The sequence below is a fragment of the Sapajus apella genome, unplaced genomic scaffold (assembly GCF_009761245.1).
Source record: "Sapajus apella isolate SASKATOON/1434 unplaced genomic scaffold, GSC_monkey_1.0 scaffold125, whole genome shotgun sequence".
Lineage (NCBI taxonomy): Eukaryota > Metazoa > Chordata > Mammalia > Primates > Cebidae > Sapajus > Sapajus apella.
Genome location: NW_022437065.1, coordinates 3,944,177 through 3,950,176, shown reverse-complemented (window position 1 = coordinate 3,950,176; position 6,000 = coordinate 3,944,177). Strand labels below are relative to the sequence as shown.

At 47.9% G+C, this 6,000-nt stretch overlaps 1 pseudogene across 1 annotated transcript; it reads right to left on the bottom strand.

Moving 5' to 3' along the window:
- Positions 1-4,247: 4,247 nt before the first annotated feature.
- Positions 4,248-5,540, bottom strand: LOC116539068 (annotated as a pseudogene). Its single transcript, XR_004263908.1, has one exon. The product of XR_004263908.1 is annotated as a glyceraldehyde-3-phosphate dehydrogenase pseudogene (transcript).
- Between the last annotated feature and the right edge of the window lie 460 nt (positions 5,541-6,000).

The following is a 6,000-nucleotide window of genomic DNA, read 5'->3' as shown; positions in this document are numbered from 1 at the left end:
TTTTTTGAGACAGAGTAAGACTCTGCAGTTCAGTGGCGTGATCTTGGCTCACTGCAACCTCTGCCTCCCAGGTTCAAGCCATTCGCCTGCCCAGCCTCCCCAGTAGCTGGGATTACAGGACCCCGCCACCACGCCCAGCTAATTTTTGTATTTTTAGTAGGCATGGGGTTTTACCATGTTGGCCAGGCTGGTCTCGAACTCCTGACTTCAGGTGATCCACCCTCCTCGGTCTCCCAAAGTGCTGGGATTACAGGCGTGAGCCACCGCGCCCGGCCAATCCTGCATATTTTCATCCTCACTTACTCTCTTGCAGGACAACTGAGTAGAGGGTGGGATAGCGTGGGACATGGAGGCCGCAGCCCAGGACAGTGGGTAGCGGAGATGATGAGGGGCCACATTTCCTCCCAGTATGACCAGTCCACCCAGGCCTGGGCAGGAAGCAAGAGGAGGGCAGGCCATGTGGGGGTAGGGTGTGTCTGTGGAGGCCCTGCCTGGACGAGCTGACCAAAGTGGTCCTTCTTTTTCAAGAGAGATGGGCAAATTGTGATGGCCAGTTCTGGAAAAGGCAGTCAATGGGCCCTGGGGAGAAGAGAATCTCTCCCCAAATCCACATGCGGGGAACCCTCCCTTGGCACTCGGATCAGTGAACAGCTCGTATCAGCGTAAGGTACAGGAGTTGGTATATTTACTCCTTGGGTTTTTACGGACAGGAATCCTTTGACTTGTCAAGTCCTTTAGCTACAGAAACTAAACCCACATCTGTCCTCTCTGCTCCACCCTGCCGTTTGCTGACCCTACATTTGCTGTGTCAGTGAACACTAGAGGCCCCATTCTAGCTTGCATCATTTGAAATCCAGCATTTACTGAGATGTCATAGATAAGCTGCTCTCAGATATCTCAATTTTTAAAACTGATACGCTTAAAAAAAAAAAAAAAAAAAAAAAAGACCTGGCTGGGCTCAGGGCTCACGCCTGTAATCCCAGCACTTTGGGAGGCCAAGGTGGGTGGATCACCTGAGGTCGGGAGTTTAAGACTGGACTGACCAACATGGAGAAACCCCGTCTCTATTAAAAATACAAAAAATTAGCTGGGTGTGGTGGCGCATGCCTATAATCCCAGCTACAGAGAGGCTGAGGCAGGAGACTCTCTGGAATCTGGGAGGTAGAGGTTGCGGTGAGCTGAGATCACACCACTGCACTCCAGCCTGGGTGACAGAGCAAGACTCTGTCTCAAAAAAACAAATAAATAAATAAATAAGAAAATAATTTCCTGTTTATCTTTCATCCTGCTGAGCCACCCCAGTTAAGATATTATATTTAAGCCCATTGAGCTGAAATTTCTTCAGTAAGATAAGGATATTTCACATACCTCACAGGGTTGTGGGGATTAGGGCTATCCTACTGCTTGCTGAGAACTAAATACTCCAATCTTTTTGTAGTCCTATTCCATAGACAAGACGAAAGAACACTATCTTGTTACATCATTTAGTAAATCGATAGAAAAAAATCCCCATTGAAATTCCTCAAAGCAAACAAAAAGTAAAGCTACCCGCCATTGGTCATCCCTGAAAATCACCGCCACGCATTAGGAAAAATCATTAGGTGAACTAGATAGGCAGATGTTCCAGAAGATTCTTATTGCTAATTTCAGCAACAAAGCCCAGCTTCTACATAAACACACAACCACAAAGTTGTGGTCCTCCCCACGTTCCTCCCATTTCTTTGCTTTTCTTCAAAAAGGAGAGATACTTCAAGATACCAGGACACGCCACATTTGTTGTTCTGAAGCAAACCGCACATTACCAAAACATCTTGGATAAAAATAAAATTGTGTTTCTTTCTGAGATGGAAATTGCTTTTGGCTGCTCACCCAACCATGCTTTTTGCTAAACTCTGGGCTTTGTTTTTGCTTTTTATTAAAGCAGGTTTATAAACACCAGAGGCAAAATGCACCAACTTGAACAGATGGCTTAAAGTGCTATTTCATTTGTCATAGATCGTAAAGTTGGGCTGCTGAGACACCAAGCTCAAAGCTGGAGGAATGTCTTCAGCAGAATCAGAGTCCCCTGCAAGGCAAGGCTCTACACAAAGTTGGGCCTTGGTACTTTTCTTTTCTAAAATGAAAACTTGCCGGGCGCGGTGGCTCACGCCTGTAATCCCAGCACTTTGGGAGGCCGAGGTGGGTGGATCACGAGGTCAAGAGATCGAGACCATCCTGGTCAACATGGTGAAACCCCGTCTCTACTAAAAATACAAAACATTAGCTGGGCATGGTGGCGTGTGCCTGTAATCCCAGCTACTCAGGAGGCTGAGGCAGGAGAATTGCCTGAACCCAGGAGGCGGAGGTTGCGGTGAGCCGAGATTGTGCCATTGCACTCCAGCCTGGGTAACAAGAGTGAAACTCCATCTCAAAAAATAAATAAATAAATAAATAAATAAAATAAAATGAAAACTTGACAGACACAAAAACCATCCTTTTCTTGCTCATAGTACTCAAACCGCAGCTGAGAAAAACCTATGATGATAGAGATCTTATATTTCCACAAATTTGGGGGAGGCAGCCATGTCATATCCCTCATGCACCGAGATCCTATTTCCAATTCAGGGCCTCATGACCAATTCTGAAGAAACACTGTCAATTCCTTTTGAACTCTGACACCTTTGTCTAGGATATACTCTGTTACAGTCATTTTGCTGACACGATGTTAGCAGTATTCCTGAATTCATCAACTTATTTTCTTTGTGTTGGAATTCTCTGTTGTTGTTTTTTTTTTTTTGAGACAAGTCTCACTTTGTCGCCAGACTGGCATCTCAGCTCACAGCCACCTCTGCCTCCCAGGTTCAAGCAATTCTCCTGCCTCAGCCTCCCGAGTAGCTGGGACGACAGGTGTGTGCCACCACACCTAGCTAGTTTTTGTATTTTCAGTAGAGACGGGGTTTCACCATGGTGGCCAGGATGATCTCGATCTCTGGACTTCATGATCCACCAGCCTCAGTCTCCCAAAGTCCTGGGATTATAGGCGTGAGCCACCGTGCCCAGCCTTTGTTTTGGAATTCTCTAAGATCCTCTTGGTCCTTTGCTGGAGAAACACCATTTCCAGTTTTCCCTGTGAAGTCCCTATCTTAGGGTTGATGTGGCATCCTAAATGGGCCGTCTGTTAGCAAAGTTGGGCACCATTAAAAACTGCATCTCAAGGATACACATTGAATCATGATGGTGCTTGCTTCTGGTGTAGGGGAAGGTAATGGAATGGAGGACGGAAATGGGAATTTATTGTAATACCTGATTTCTTTTAATGAAGAGAATACTTAAAGCAAATATGCCAGTTCCAGGTCATAGGCACATGGGTGTTATATCTGTCTGCATGGTTCTGTTTTGTTTTGTTCGGAGATGGAGTCTCACCTGTTGCCAAGGCTGGAGTGCAGTTGTGTGATCTCAGCTCACTGCAACCTCTACCTCCCGAGTTCAAGCCATTCACCTGCCCAGCCTCTCAAGTAGCTGGAATTACAGGCACCTGCTACCACGCCCGGCTAAGTTTTGTGTTTTTAGTAGAGACAGGGTTTTGCCATGTTGGCCAGGCTGGTCTCGAACTCCTGACCTCAGGTGATCCACCTGCCTTGGCCTCCCAAAGTGCTGGGATTACAGGCGTGAGCCACCACGCTCAGCCACTTCTCTGTATTTTTAAAGTTTTGCAAAAACCTTTTTTAAGAACAGTGCACTACAGAAATGGTTTCAAACCCAATTGTAGTTATATGTGGAACATTAAAAATGCTAGAGATTCCCGGGCATGCTGAACCTATACTCAGTCTCCAGGAGTGGGATCCAGATGTTCTTCAAGCAGCCAGTCCAGCACCAGCCTTTGGATCAGCTGTGAGGCACTACTGCCTTCCAAAGTCATTCACCCTACATGACGCCAAAAACCTGGTAACTCACATACTTCAAAACAAAAAACCCCGCCAAGAATCTGCCCTTTTGGACGGTCAATTCTTTTAACCCAGCATCAATGGTAACTATAACAACAGCAAAAAGGTCACTTTTTAAAAATTTTTTAATTTTTATTTTTGGAGATGGAGTCTCACTCTGCCACCCAGGCTGGAGTACAGTGGCATGATCTTGGCTCACTGCAACCTCCACCCCCCAGGTTCAAGTGATTTTCCTGCTTTAGCCTACTGAGTAGCTGGGATCACAGGCATGCACCTCCACGCAGGGCTTTTTTATTTTTTATTATTTTTATTTTTATTTATTTATTTTTTTGAGCACAGGGGAATTTATTGATGGTACATGACAAGGTGGGACTCCCTAGGCCCCTCCCTCTTCAAGGGGTCTGCATGGAAACTATGAGGAGGGGCAATTCAGTGTGGTGGGGACCCAGTGTGGCAGGGATTCCCCAGCAGTGAGGGCCTCTCTTCCTCTCGTGCTCTCGCTGGGGCTGGTGGTCCAGGGGTCTTACTCCTTGGAGGCCATGTGGGACATGAGGTCCACCACCCTGTTGCTGTAGCCAAATTCATTGTCATACCAGGAAATGAGCTTGACGAAGTGGTCGTTGAGGGCAATGCCAGATCCAGCGTTGAAGGTGGAAGAATGGGTGTCGCTGTTGAAATCAGAGGACACCACCTGGTGCTCAGTGTAGCCCAGGGTGCCCTTGAGGGGGCCCTCTGATGCCTGCTTCACCACCTTCTTGATGTCATCATATTTGGCGGGTTTTTCCAGACGGCAGGTCAGGTCCACCACTGACAAGTTGGCAGTGGGGACACGGAAGGACACGCCAGTGAGCTTCCCGTTCAGCTCAGGGATGACCTTGCCCACAGCCTTGGCAGTGCCAGTAGAGGCAGGGATGATGTTCTGAAGAGCCCCACAGCCATCAAGCCACAGTTTCCCCGAGGGGCCATCCACGGTCTTCTGGGTGGCAGTGATGGTGTGGACGGTGGTCATGAGTCCTTCCACCATACGAAAGTTGTCATGGATGACCTTGGCCAGGGGCGCTAAGCAGTTGGTGGTGCAGGAGGCATTGCTGATGATCTTGAGGCTGTTGTCATACTTCTCATGGTTCACGCCCATCACGAGCATGGGGGCATCAGCAGAGGGGGCAAATATGACCCTTTTGGCGCCCCCCTGCAAGTGAGCCCCAGCCTTCTCCATGGTGGTGAAGACGCAAGTGGACTCCACCACATACTCAGCGCCAGCATCGCCCCACTTGATTTTGGAGGGATCTCGCTCCTGGAAGATGGTGATGGGATTTCCATTGTTGACAAGCTTCTCGTTCTCAGCCTTGACAGTGCCATGGAATTTGCCATGGGTGGAATCATACCGGAACATGTAGACCATGTAGTTGAGGTCAATGAAGGGATCATTGATGGCGACAATATCCACTTTACCAGAGTTAAAAGCAGCCCTGGTAACCAGGCGCCCAATACGACCAAATCTGTTGACTCCGACCTTCACCTTCCCCATGGTGTCTCAGGGATGTGGCTGGCGATGGGAGACAAGGTGTGGCTGTCTGTCGAACAGGAGGAGCAGAGAACCGGCTTTTTTTTTTTTTTTTTTTTTTTTGAGACGAAGTCTTGCTCTGTTACCCAGGCTGGAGTGCAGTGGCGAGATTTAGGCTCACTGCAACCTCTGCCTCCCGGGTTCAAGCGATTCTCCTGTCTCAGCCTCCTGAGTAGCTGGGACTACAAGGTACACGACACCACACCCGGCTAATTTTTGTGTTTTTGGTACAGACAGGATTTCTTGAACTCCTGACCTCAGGTGATCCACCCACCTTGACTTCCCAAAGTGCTGGAATTATAGGCATGAGCCATCAAGCCTAGCTTTTTTTTTTTTTTTTTTTACTTTAAGTAGAGACAGGGTTTTACCATATTGGCCAGGCTGATCTCGAATCCCTGACCTCAAGTGATCTGCCCACCTTGGCCTCCCAAAGTGCTAGGATTACAGGCGGGAGCCACTGTGCCCAGCCAAGGTCATTATTTTTAAGTCTTTATATGTGCATACTGGAACAAA